This window comes from Rhinatrema bivittatum, chromosome 18 (assembly GCF_901001135.1).
Source record: "Rhinatrema bivittatum chromosome 18, aRhiBiv1.1, whole genome shotgun sequence".
NCBI lineage: Eukaryota > Metazoa > Chordata > Amphibia > Gymnophiona > Rhinatrematidae > Rhinatrema > Rhinatrema bivittatum.
The window spans coordinates 47,199,646-47,213,612 of NC_042632.1; positions in this window are offsets into that span (position 1 = coordinate 47,199,646).

A 13,967-nucleotide genomic window follows, 5' to 3' on the forward strand; every position below is an offset into this window, starting at 1 on the left:
TATATTTACACGCACACACACACACACATATATATATATATATATATATATATATATATATATATATTTACACGCACACACACATATATATATATATATATATATATATCTACACACACACACACATATATATAATAAAACTGCACAGATTATCAAATTCTATCTTAAATCTCCATGCATCCACTTACAAGCATAAATGCAAGGCCTTACGAAGATGGAAGCTGACTGTGTGGACGTACAAAGGCTTAAGCTCTGTGGACCCACCTCACCCCCACCATTTATTCTGAACGGATTGACCAGCATCCCGGCTGCTTCTCATTTACGTTTTTGGATTAGGAGATACACCGAATGGACTAACTTGTGATCAGGAAACAGCAAGATATGACTGGACAATGAGAGGGAAAAGCCAACAACCTGACCCCAAAATGGCGACAGGATCCCCCAGAGCGGAGGCTGCTAAAGTGGTGGCAGTAGTCTCTGAGGAAATGATACATTACCATCTCAAAAACTATGTCTGCGGCTCTGGAGGATTAGGTTATCTAAAATGCAGTCCACAATTGATGAAATTAAAGAAGGACTGGAATTGCAAGGCCTACATCTGATGGAAGTGTGTATCTGCATGGGAAGACCATGCTGTTGCGGTGGATATGCAGATTTTAGCCTTGAAAGAAGCAAATGCTGCCTTGATTGAAAGAGTAGAGGATCAAGAGAATAGAAACCGCTGAAACAACTTCAGAATTATCAGGATTTTGGAGGTGCTTAAGGATGGAGACCTTCCATCCTTTTTTGAAAAATGGCTTCCAGAGGTAGTGAGCCTAGGTTCTAGGTCCTTTATCTGTGAATACACTGGGAAGTCCCGGTTCCGGAGAGTAATAGGAAGAGACCAGTAGTAGCGTGCATTCTCAACAAGCATAAATGCTCTATCGCAGATAAGTTTGGAAGTCAGGCTCCCTAACATCAGTTTCTAAAGTAATGCGTGCAGTACAGAGAAGCAATCATTTCAAATGAAATGGGACATTTTATTTCAATTTGTTTTAAAAAAAAAACAAAAGAGAAATTAACAAAATGTCATTTGTTTTCCTTTGTTTTGTTTTATATAAAAAAAAAAAATTTCACCCCACGCCCACCTCCAAAACCCTCTTACCGTACTTTTATTTTTCTTCATGAGGCAGGAGCAATCCCCAGTCATTCCTACCCCTGCTTAGAAATGGTTCTGGTAGACCGAGCCATTGTTAATTTCTTCTGTTCAAAAATGGCACCAGCCTGGGCCTGGTTCTACTTTAGAAAACAAGGCTGCAAGAAGTGCAACTCAGTTGATTGTTTGGCCTTTCGTGTTGTTCGTTTTGAAGAATGCATCTATGATCTTAGTCCTTACTAGTTAATTAATTCTCTGTTTATGAATTTTCATTGATTCCTTAATGTCGTTCATAGCAATTTTTTAAAATTATATAGACAAGAAAATATGAAATATTGCAAAGATCACATCATTTGCCTTCTTTATTTACATCTGTTTGGTTTGTTACTGAATGTATATAGCATCTACCATCCAGCTATCTTTTATTTATCTAATCAAAGTTCAATTACTTTATAAAAGATGACATTCACAAGGACTTGATTTAATATTTTCTTATGCTGAATTTCCTGTATAGAGAGCTCATTCTGTAAAGCATACTACACTCTTGCTGATTTATTTTCTTATATAATCTTTAATGCAAACATGGGCAGCTCTAAACCAAATTTTAAACAATAGCAGAAATATTTTTTTACCATACCTAGTTGTTATCTATCAGAAGATATGTTGTAATCATTTCCTTGATCAGAGAACATAACAAATACATAAGACTTGCCATACTGGGTCAGACCAAAGGTCCATTAAGCTCAGTATCCTGTTTCCAACAGTGGCCAATCCAGGTCACCAGCACCCAACAGGATCTCTAAAGGTAATAGATTCAATGCTGTTTATCCCATGGATAAGTGGTAGATTTCCTCGTGTCCTCCTTAATAATTGTTTATGGACTTTTTTTCCAGGAAGCTGTCCAAACCTTTTCTAAATGCAGATACTCTTTCACCACATCTTCTGGCAACGAATTCCAGAGTTTAATTATGCGTTGAGTAGAACAATATTTTCTCCTATTTGTCTTAACTGTACTACATAGTAACTTCATTCAATGTCCCCTAGTCTTTTAACTTTTTGAAACAGTAAACAACCAATTTGCATAAAGACATAATGAGGGTAATTTTAGAATAATCTCCATAACTTATGCATTTCAGAAATGCATATGTAACCCCAACTAGGGCACATAAAATGATAGGATGGTTTTCCCTACTGGAGTAAGGGTCCATCTCCAAAATGTATTTAGTGGGTTCAAATTTATGGGTCATGCAGATGGAGAAGTAGACCCAAATGGAGACAGCAGAAGTAGCTCAAAATCTCTGGACCATCCTCCCTTCTATGAGACCTGGCACATATAATAATCTCTCAGTGCTAAAATCAATAAAGAATTAAGCAGAGTCACACCACTCTTAGATGACAACAAATCTTAACTTTATTTCTAGTTATACTCCAGCCACTATGTACGGGAATATAATAGAGTAGGCCTATATATACTGAATACTCCGAATTTATAGGATACAGCAGAGTAATTCTGTCCCCACAATATACCATCTGGTAACCCTCAGGATAAAAGTACCAATCTCTCAGCCTTCACTTGCACATCAATTAGTTCTCCCAATTCCCCACACCAACAGTTTACAGGAATATAAGGATTACACCCCTTACAGTTATGATTCTCTCATGCTCACCCCATAAAGCATTTTCTGTTCTACATCACAATCCTCTCCAAACTCACAGGTCAAATACTAACTCCCTTCAAATATCACATCCATGGGGCACATGAATATTTCAGTCTTAGGGACTTCTCACTTCTCACTTAACCTTCCACTCCACTTCTCCCATCCAGCAATGTGCAGGGGTCTCCCTGGTGTACTCCACATCATGGACCTCTTCATAAAGCATTTCTCAGGTCAGAACAACCCCTTTCTCCTTCCTCCGGCCATTTCCTTTAAGGGAGGAAGCACCCCCTTCTCCACCCTGAATTCCTGGACATTGAAAGGAAAAGCCCCTACAGGACCCCCCACATCAAACTGGGGTGGCACTTAGGTCCACCAGCCCTCAAGCTTCCTACTCCAAGCCACTACATCTAGAGGTCCCTCTCACTCAGACGTCAACCTAGAAAAGGGTAAACTTCCATCAAATCCTCTCAGTTTTACATGTCCCATGGTCCCAGTTTCCACCAATCACCTAACCCACACTCATAAAGGAACCATCACACCACACCACCATTCACAACATTAAGACTTCAAGTAGACCTTCCCCCACAACAAATGCCATCCCGTGGTCATTCAATGGTGTTGCACACTCAGTTAAAAATTTTAGATTAACTTTAACCAACGAGAATCTCAGGGTGTCTTCCACCCAAAATATCTGGTATGCCTAGAATGAGCACAAATCTGGAGCTCTCCCACCATAGGTTATGACAATTTTATGCACATAAGTCTGTTTTGGAAATTATCAGAAATATCGGGGCATAACTCAAAGGTATGCACATAAATTCCAATGCCAGCCCAATTCCACCCCCTGGAATGCTTATTTTCTGTGTGCATGAAAGTGAAATTGGGTTGCATGCATACTTTTATGTCAACAACCCCCAAAAATGTTATATATATTGTTTGTTTATCAGTTATGAATGTAAATTTTGTAATTCGCTCTGATCGATTTGTATTGGAATTTAGCAGAATATAAGATTCTATAAATAAATAAAAAGAAGTCTTTTATGCATATAAATGGCTTAGAAAATTGCCTCCCATATATTAGTACTCTGTGTATGTGTATACTGGTCCAGGATAGCACTTGTTTGTAACTTGAACAATGAGAAGGCAAGAGCATTTGGGAACCCATTTATAAAGCATCTCAAATGTCATGGCTAATTAAAGAGGTCCCCATATTGCTTTATTACAGATCTCAAAAGGTCTTCAAGGAGCCCCTATGGCAGTACTTTTCAAACTCTTATTTTTTCAGGGTGACCTAAAAAATAATTGTCAGGGAGGAGAAGAGAAATGAATAAGGATCCACCTTGGAATTGCATTTGTGCAAGTTTAATGGGGGCTGGGCATTACAATTCCTTGCCCTTTTGTCTATGCTCACTGTAACAGAAACCCTGTCTAGACTGAGTGGCTACTACAAGTAATCCCAGCAATATCCAGTAAACTCATTCTGAAATGTGAGAGCTAAAGTTATCATGGGGCACAAGGATTAAGTTGATTGATTTAACAATGGACTTCTGGTTTCTGAAATGATCTTATGCGTTTCTCAACACAGAAAATATATTTACTGTAAGCGCTATGGTTCAGGGTTACATTCAGCAATGTATCTGCTGCTACATCATAAGAACAGAAATCCCAGCCTTGCTAAAGTGAGAAAACAAATGCCGAGAGCCTTAAGAGGATCCCATGCAGCTAATCAGCTATTAGTCATGGACAGGCCGCATCAATCACTGCACTTGTAATGTCAAATGCATTTAGATTCCTCAAATAACTCCTCTTTTTTTTGGGTGGAGGTGGGTTGCGAAAACTCATTCATAAAAGCAATTTCAGTAGATCCCACTGAAATCCTTCCCCCATCTTACACCCATGAGCAGAGTTTCCTTTGCAGAAAACGAACACAGTGGGCGCTATCTTGAAGTATGCTTTGCCGTAGACGAAAAGGGGGAAAAAACCTTTTGAAAATAGGTCCATCTATGTGATCCAAGAAAACGATTAAGGGTTCTAGTTTAGGATATTATTATTCACCCTTTGTTGTCTATTTTTCTGCACTTATCTGAATTTGTGTTTTTCTATTACTTCTTGTTTGTGATAATTAATTTTGCTATTTCTTGTTTGTGCTATTAATTTTGTATTACCTTTCTTGTTTTCCATATGTGCATATAAAATGTTTGATTGTAGTTATCTCTTTAAGGTAATTTTGAATGATGACATGATAATTTTTTTGAATAAAAGGTAGGTTGAATAACTCTCAAGTCACCTTTAATAATGCTATCCTGACTGGTCAGGTATTTTAGCCCCTACTAATATTGAGTTGATATGTTTTGTACTAATTATTATATCATGAGATTACCATGATTCTATAATTGATATATTGTTATTTCTCATGTCATTAAAAACAATGATTCATTCACAACCCCCCTTGTAACTCATATCATGTCCTTTTTATTTAAACCAGAACAGGTAACCACTGTATGAAATACAAATTCCTGCTCTAGCTGTAGGACAAATATTTTAATCCATAGCCCTCACCATAGTTTTCAAGTAATTTTTACATCCTGAGAATCCTTCAGCATATGCCGCTCCATTTCTGAGCTGGCCATGAATTGCCCAACGTGTACAATTACTAGGTTAGTGGTTATCAGAATCAGTTGGATTTATGTCTCTTGAGTATCATTAGAGTTGACCGTGTGTGTCCCTTTGGTCACAGGTCTGCCATCAGTGTTTTAATCCATTGGATGGAAATGTGATCGCTGAATATTTATAACCATCACCTCATTCTTGGTTCAACAAACATGACCATTCTCTTGGGGGATATCAGCTTACCTCCAGTTCTATACAGTGGTATATTAAATACAAGTCATCTTCCTCATCTGAAAATATGCCTAAGAATATTAGCAGTCTCAAACAGTAGCATCTTTTAACATTTATTGGTATCATATAGGTATCATCTCTAATCACCAGCTTTGTAAATTGTATTCACTTTATACTTCTAGTATATATGATGAAATTGGTTCCTTTGTGTAATCTTTTTTATTAAATTTTCTCTTATATTGGCCTGTTATTGAACTATAGTCTTTTCCACCTAGGGAGAGTAGGGAGTTTGGGTCATGGTTTGGTTATTTGCTATATTGTTTTTATGTATTTAATTATGATGATGTAGTATTTTGTTATTTATTGTATTTTATGATATTTTTGTTTGCATTGTATTGTGTTATGTTTTATATTTCTGATGCTTGTAGCATACATTAAGTACAGGTTTCCTGTAAAATGGCATGACCCAAGTGGATTATTACTTAGCAATTTTTCAGGCATTAAATGTACCTTATCATACATATGATCCTTTCCTTCCAGCCACTTATTCAGTCATTACAAACTCTTTGTTAACAATCTCCATCACTACATCAAATCTACCTCACTGTTATTAATTTTGCATTATTGTAAATAATCTGCCTTCAGTTAATCTCCTTCTTCTTCTATCCCTTCAGCTCCCAGTTGTGCTCTACCCTGTTTTAATGTAACTGCAATTTTCTAACCATGCACTTGTTATAATTTTTTAGTTCTCTGTATATCTCACACCCTGTTAATTCTAAACCGGCATGATGTGACACCTGTCATGAATGCCGGTATAATAAAAACACTAAATAAAAAATAAAATAAATATGCAGATAATTTACAATTTTGTTTGGCATATGATTTGGATAATACCTAGTGGTTTCATGAATCTCTAGAGGCAGTGCAGACTTGGTTAGGTAGAGTAAAGTTGGCTTTGAATATCAAAAAGACGTTTTTTCCAAAAACTGGAAGAAGGATAAGCATTGGCAAGTTAAATGTAAAACACTGATAAGGCAGTTGAAGTCAATACTGATTTTTGGATAGTAGTGAAAGCCTTCTTAAATAAGTAAGCTTGATTATTACAATGTGTTAGGCTTGTCAAAAATACTCCTAAGAGTTAGAGATTTAGTTCTGAATGGGGTGGTACGTGTTTTATTGGATATTCTGAACATATTACACCAGTGTTCGAGGCTCTGCATTGGTTGCCAGTGTCTGAAAGGATGCATTTTAAACTTTGCTTTTTAAAGCTGTTTATGTGGAAATATTTTCACTAGCAGAGTTGGTAATGCCTTTTGCACATATATGCTATATCAGCTCCAAAGATTAAAAAAAAAACTTCTTGGTGCTCCTATCTTGAAAATGTGTCATACTCAGGCGACTAGATCAAGAATTTTCTAGAGAAAGGTTAAAAGCAAATATTTTTAGAGAGGTATATGGCCGCTGATGAGGTCTGTTCTTATGTTTTCATTACTGTTATTATATTTGTTTAAAGTTTTATTTTATGTATGTTATTGTAATCCACACTGATCAACAGTTTTGGATGTAGCAGATATGTGCAATAAATAAATAAACATGGGTACTGCCAATGTATTTTGCCTGTCTCTGGATTGCAGAGTTCTTTCAAACTCAGACATCCAAATACGCAGTTTTGAAACTACTGATCTTATGTTACGCCAAGTTATATGAGAAATTCAGTAGGGATTTTTGCTAAAATATTTGGGTTGATATCGATGCTGAAATTGCTGCAATACTATGGAAATAAAACCCCTTGTAATATTAATGGCCTTTGTGGTTCTTGGAAACGTTTTACATTGTAGTTGTGAATTCTGTAATAACAAGAAAAACTTTTATCTGGTGTAATATGTATTTTTACAGAGTATTATATAGCAAAACCTCTTAACATTTTGAGAATTGCTTTTAAAGAAAATGAATTAGCTTCTTGACAGACTACATATGCCATGTTTCTTAAATAGGTATATATGTGTGACTTTGAATTGTTTTATTTTTTGTTTAGTGTGCTGTTCCAACCCACAACATTAAGATTTGCACTCCTTTATCCATATTTGATGCCCAGGGAACAATAAAACATTTATAAATTAAGTCATTGAAAATGATGGTTAAAATCGATCACCACTGTGGCAATTAGGTTGCCTTACGAAACATCCCAGTCCGAATATCCCTTTTAACCACCAGCTACTGTTCATTCCCACATAATGGTTTGCCTTCCTCTGCTCTCTCCAGTCTCTTTAGCAATATATCATCTTTGATGCATTTCTGTCCAATTCTCTCCTTGACTTCTGCAACTAAAATTCTACCAAGGAATGCAATGCTTAAAAATCTGCAAGATTCTTGCACCAAGTCAAAGCTTTACAGGTACAAGTCTATATAACTCTAGTTGATGAAACAATAATGTTTAATTCTATAGGAATCTGAATTTCACTTAGTAAGCAATTACAGTCATGACAGACTGTCTCAGGGAGAATGGTTCTTGACCCATTTGTCCCTCACACCATGTATAACTTGCACAAATACTAAACTTATCAACCTTATCAGTGACCTATCAACTTTTTCTTGACCATATTGTTTGTAACATGTTTCCAGTGTGGGCAACTACAGTTCACTGAATTGTCTTCTACAGGACCTGCAGAGTACAAAATTGTTTCACCTTACTTGCAAAAAAACATTTTGCGATCCATTTCACATAAACTTGGGATCTCCCAAGAAATGCCATGACACCTGAAAGAGGAGGTATGGCTCTAGTGAGCAGAACATTGAACTATGATTCATCAGAAATCCCAGAGCAATATTTCAAGGCTTCTCTCTGCCCAAAACTGGGTGACTTGGAGCAAGTCATGTTAGGATCTATGCATTAAAGTTTAGTGCATATGCCATGTCTGTATAGCATGCACATAAAGTAACATGTTATGCTCTAAGGACCCAGCATGCACACTAAACAGGTGTCAAAAGATGTTAGAAGGTCTGCGTTGTTTTTAGCTTTTTAGTTTAACTGAATGCTCCACCTGCCTTAAATGTTAACAGTTTTGAGATTAATGGAATTGAGGTCAATCAAATATACAAATAAAACATTGTAAGCAAATGAAGTTTTAGTGGGCACATGGTAAATAATATGCTATATTCTCCTCCACTCGCTATTTAATATGTCCCCTATAATGGCTAAAATTTAATACCATTCTAAGAACAGGTGTTACCATTTAAGTGTGCAAATTATTGATAGGACTCCGCTAATAGCAAACATTGTAAAGATGACGCTGTAAACGTTTGCTCACAGGCCTTTGAGGCAAAAAATATATTCCTGCATTTTTCTTTAGAAAAGAAAAAGATACCACCACATACTGTTTTCTAAAACTTCCTACAGAATTCCACATTTATTTACTGTACGAAAAATTACTTTTCAAACAAAGGGTAACACACGACAGCTGGGCTTTGAACATTGTCGTACACTCCACAATGTAGAGAGCACAATAGGTTCACTGACTGCGCAATGAGCTCTAGTGCTCTAAGGGTGCTTTTGTAGAGCTTTCAGATTGTCCTGGTCTGAGTATCTCTTGCAGTTACAGCTTGAGCCCTAGCTCCAGCTGCATCCACATCTCCTCCCATTGTTGTTGCCCCAACTTCTCTCCCCGTCCTATAAACACACGTACAATATCTTGAGATTGCCCATCAAGGGAACCACCGAGCCAAAGGCAAGGCCTGGTCCTGGTTCCAGCACTGAAGGGGGCTTATAGAGGAGGATCAGTGGAATGTATGTGCAGTGCTGGGAAGCATTGGGGGTTTCAGATTAAGAAGTTAGGGCTGCTGCAACAGAAGGTTATAGGAGATGGGGAGACAGAACAAGGAAGATATGGGGAAAAGGAAGATACTGATAAGGAGAGAGTAGAAGGTGGCATTTCAAAGACAAATCTGCAATTATTTGCACAACACAAATAAATTCCCAAGCAAAAGGTTTACAGAGGACATTGTTTTTTCTAACATCCTCGTGAACTTCAGAATATGTAAGGTACAAGGCTCAGGCTGTCACAAATTGAAAGAAATGAACCATGTCATTAGCAGACATTGCCTGACTGTTGTCTTATATGACCAGCGGATGCATTGAATTTCCTCATTTAGTCATGAAAATTAGTATTTTTTGTATTTGTGACCTGAATTACTTTACCATGCGCTTAACTTTATACATGGTCATGACTTTTCCTGCCATCTTCTATGCAAGAAATGGAGGAAGATAGAAATAACTGAAGGAAGAAGATTTGCAACATGCCGTTTTTCTTCATGACCTGTTTAATTATTATTCATAATTCAGTAATTATTTGTTTTGCTCACTTATGAAAATAATGCCCTATAGCTATACAGAGGTCTAGTTTGAAACCAAACGGAGACCTTGTCTGTCATTGTGTAAATATTTCAATATAATATTCACATTGCCAGACAGTTCATAAATATTTCAAACTCTGGCAGACTTTTTGCAAGCATGGATCACAGAACTGCTTCCTACTTTAAGCAAAACTCTCAAAATGCAGTACATAATTCACAAATACGTTCTGCAATTCACAAAGCATAATGCAAAATTTGGGGCATGCAGGGTGAAATTCAATTTACAAATGAATTGTGAAATTTCTAAATACTAAAAATATGTCTCCCTATAACAAGTTTAATTGGGTCTTCAACATTGATATAGATATCCATGCCTATTTCTTCAGATTCACCTTCGGGGTGACCAAGATGGTGGCCTATGAAGAGGTTGCATTGCGAGATGCCCCAGGGCTATTTCTTCTGTAGCCTTATTCGCGTCTTTCAGCTATGAAGAAGCATAAGGAAAAGGTGAGGAAGTTCTGCCCAGTGACCTCTTCTTCTCCTCAACTTTGCCAGATATCCACTCTGGAGCTGATGCTTTGCTTGCCTGCCTTTTCATCAGGAGTGCCTGTTGCTGGCTTGAAGGGAGCAGTGAAGCAACCGGATGGGTAGGTTTCTCCGAGTTCCGACAACTGACAAATCCTTTCTGCTCCAGCCTGAGGCTTTTGGCTTCACTGGTGAATCCATGAAGTGCCAAGATGTTGGTATTGGTTGGGGGGCAGCTGGGATCCAGACCCTGGGAGCAGAGGGGGCTGTGCTGAAGTTGGTGGCTAGCAAAAGACTCGAGTGTGTGATGGAGTGGAGTGATGGAGAATAGTAGAATGGCGACTCTTTCTCTTATTGTGGGAATCCCAGGAACAGCTACTTAAGGCGGTTTTACTACTTCTTTGGTCATAACTGCAGCTTTATCTTCAGCCCATCATCGAGAGCTCCCCAGAGAAGCCTGCCATTATTACATTAGAAAGTATTTGGAACGCTGTGGTCTCGGTGCAACAATTTTATTGCTTCACTAGCATTTATTACCACTGACATTCACTCTAGAATGCAGAATCAATAAAAGAAATTAGCATCTCAAGTTAATAGGATTGAGAAGTTAGAGCAAAGTAACATGCAGATAACTTCTATTCAATCTAAGGCTTATTCAAGATAAGGCCGCTTTCCATCTTAGACTAGAAAATCCTGAAAAATGGGGCCAAGTAATCAAACCTTAGGGTTTTGAGTTTTCCAGCGCCAGTAGTCTTGCTTTTGAAATGTACAGGCTCACAGCATAAGTTTTGCGCTCATCAGAAGAAGCCTTTATTTCTTTGCAATCAGTGAAAGCGTCACAATTGGCTAAGACCCTGGCGCATGGTTTTATTTGTGCAGCTCCTTAGCTCTGGAGTTCAATTGCAAAGGGTCCAGGTAGAGGAAGAATTTTTTTACTTTTGGACTCCTGATGAAAACATGGCTATTCAAAACTGATTTTTGTCTGAAGTTATGGCCAGGGGTGGGGCGGGCCTGCGAAAGCCCGCAGCCTTCGCACCACGGCGGTACGATTTCGGGGGGCCGCAGTGCGCCGGCTGCCGGCTTTTGCACCAAATAGCACCACCATGAAAGGTGGTGCTATTCGGCACGCTACTGCCGACGATAATGTTTGTAACATTATCGCTGGCAGCGAAGACACCACTGACTCCACCCCAACTCCTCCCCTCCCCCTAATTTGCATGATATCACGTGCGATAAGCCTTTAGAAAATAACCCCATAATTTTGGTATATCTTATGCTTTATTTATTCAGCATTTTAGGTGGTTTCTTTTATTGAGAGTATCGAGATTTTGGATTTATATCCTATGTTACATTTTATGATTTAACATTTTATTTTTCCTTTTAGAGTGAATTTTTTACATGCATAAAATGTGATTTTATGCACATAAGAGGCTTTTGAAAATTGCCTGGGACATTGTGGTTGTATAAGTGTACGCAGAAGCAATTTTACGGATACTGTTATGCACACCAAAGAGAGACGAGACATTCTTGGGGGTGGGGGGGTGAAGTTGGGATGTGGAAACTATTTATGTGCATACTTTCGCAGGTAGGCTACACCTTGAGGTGCAAAGGGAATGTCAGGGGAGCAGGAGAACATATTTGCTAATATAACAATGCAATATTTTTATTCTTAGAAATTCATAGAACCTATCTTTACTGCTTGTCATGTGGTCTTTGGAATCACTAAACTTTAGCACTCTTGCCAATGCTGCTTAATAGGCCAGCAAAATATAGAATCAGGAATGCAGACTGGATATTCTCCATATAATATTTTGTCTAACAAAAGTAGTTGAAGAAACTGGCAAACACTGACCCATCCAATGCAGCTTCTTTGTTTAGCTTCTTAACAGCCTTAACATCTTAATGGTGGTCCATCAATGGTGGATTATCCACAGCTGGATGAACCTGCTTCAGGAAATATATCACTGCAATTTATGTCCCTTGTGCTCTATAATGCATGGATTCACATCCAAAGTATCCTCTGTCACATTTGGCTCATCTTTAATTGCTATGACAAAAATCGGTACCTGCAGAAAGTCATTGATGTTAGGAGTTTTTATCAGAAGCAAACTAATACATTGTATTTCAGCTCTCTTGTATTCAAGGCCCTTTCTGTGCTGCCAGGAATGTCATTTCCTTATTCAACCACAAAGAAGGCAAGAAAAAACATGTCTTTATTTTACTTTAAGGTTTTTTTTGGGGGGGGGGGTCCATGAAAATTAGGGGCAATTGAGTTACTGTACCATCCCTTTATCTACTCACCATCTGCAAATGGTTCTAGTCCTTTGACAATTTCATGTGCAACCTTATAAAAGGTCTTAGCGGCCTGCTTATTTATGCTGCTGACTTGAAAAGAAATGATTCTGCCAAGTCAATCTTTGTGGCTTTAACAACCTAGGGTCAAGTTTTAAGAGTCTGTCTCACATAAAGATCTGCTTTCATAGGCATGGATGAATGCAGCATTTTAGTGGTGTCTCTCAATATTAAATCATCAGAATTAGGCCTGGGATTCATTTTCTTAACATTGTCTGCCGCATCATCACTATAGCAAAATTCCATGCAAAACTGGGTAACTCAAGTCATAAAGCATGAGTCTTTTTTCAATCCACATTAAAAAAAAACAAAACATTTTTTAAAGATACTTTGCTGCTCCTTCCATAGTTCTTCCAAATTTTTTTTACCTTTTATGATGACAGCCTCTCAAGTCAATTCTTGTTTTCTACAGCTTCTTTTAAAGGGAAAAAAGCAAGCTTGATAATACCTAAAAACAGGGGATTCAACTGAAAGTCAAGATCTTTTATCCTAAGTGAAAAAAAGGTCAAGAGAAAATACTCATTCTGCAAGTCCCTTTCCCGGTGCATGGATTGGGAGAGGAACCTTGGTGTGATAGTGTCTGGAGATCTGTAGACGGCAAAGCAAAGTGTCAAGGCGATAGCTAAAGCCAGAAGATTGCTGGGCTGCCTAGAGAGAGGAATAACCAGTAAGAAAAAGGAGGTGATAATCCTCTTATACAGGTCCTTGGTGAGGCCTCACCTCAAGTACTGTGTTCAGTTCTAGAGACCGTATCTCAAAAGGGATAGAGACAGGATGGAGGCAGTCCAAATGATGTGGAGTCTATATCAGAAAACTTATGAGGAGAGGCTGAAGGATCTGAATATGTATAACCTGGAAGAGAGGAAGTACAGAGGAGACATGATACAGACCTTCAGATACCTGAAAGGTTTTAATGATGCACAAAACTCCGATCCTTTTCCGTTGGAAAGCAGGCGATAGGGTTTACGAAATTAAACACCAGGGGGGTGACTCAGAAACAACATCATGGAGAGGATAGTGGATGCCTGGAATTCCCTTCTGGAACAGGTTTTTTGTGGACGAAAACAGTAAACGAATTCAAAAAGGCAAGGGATAAACACTGTGGA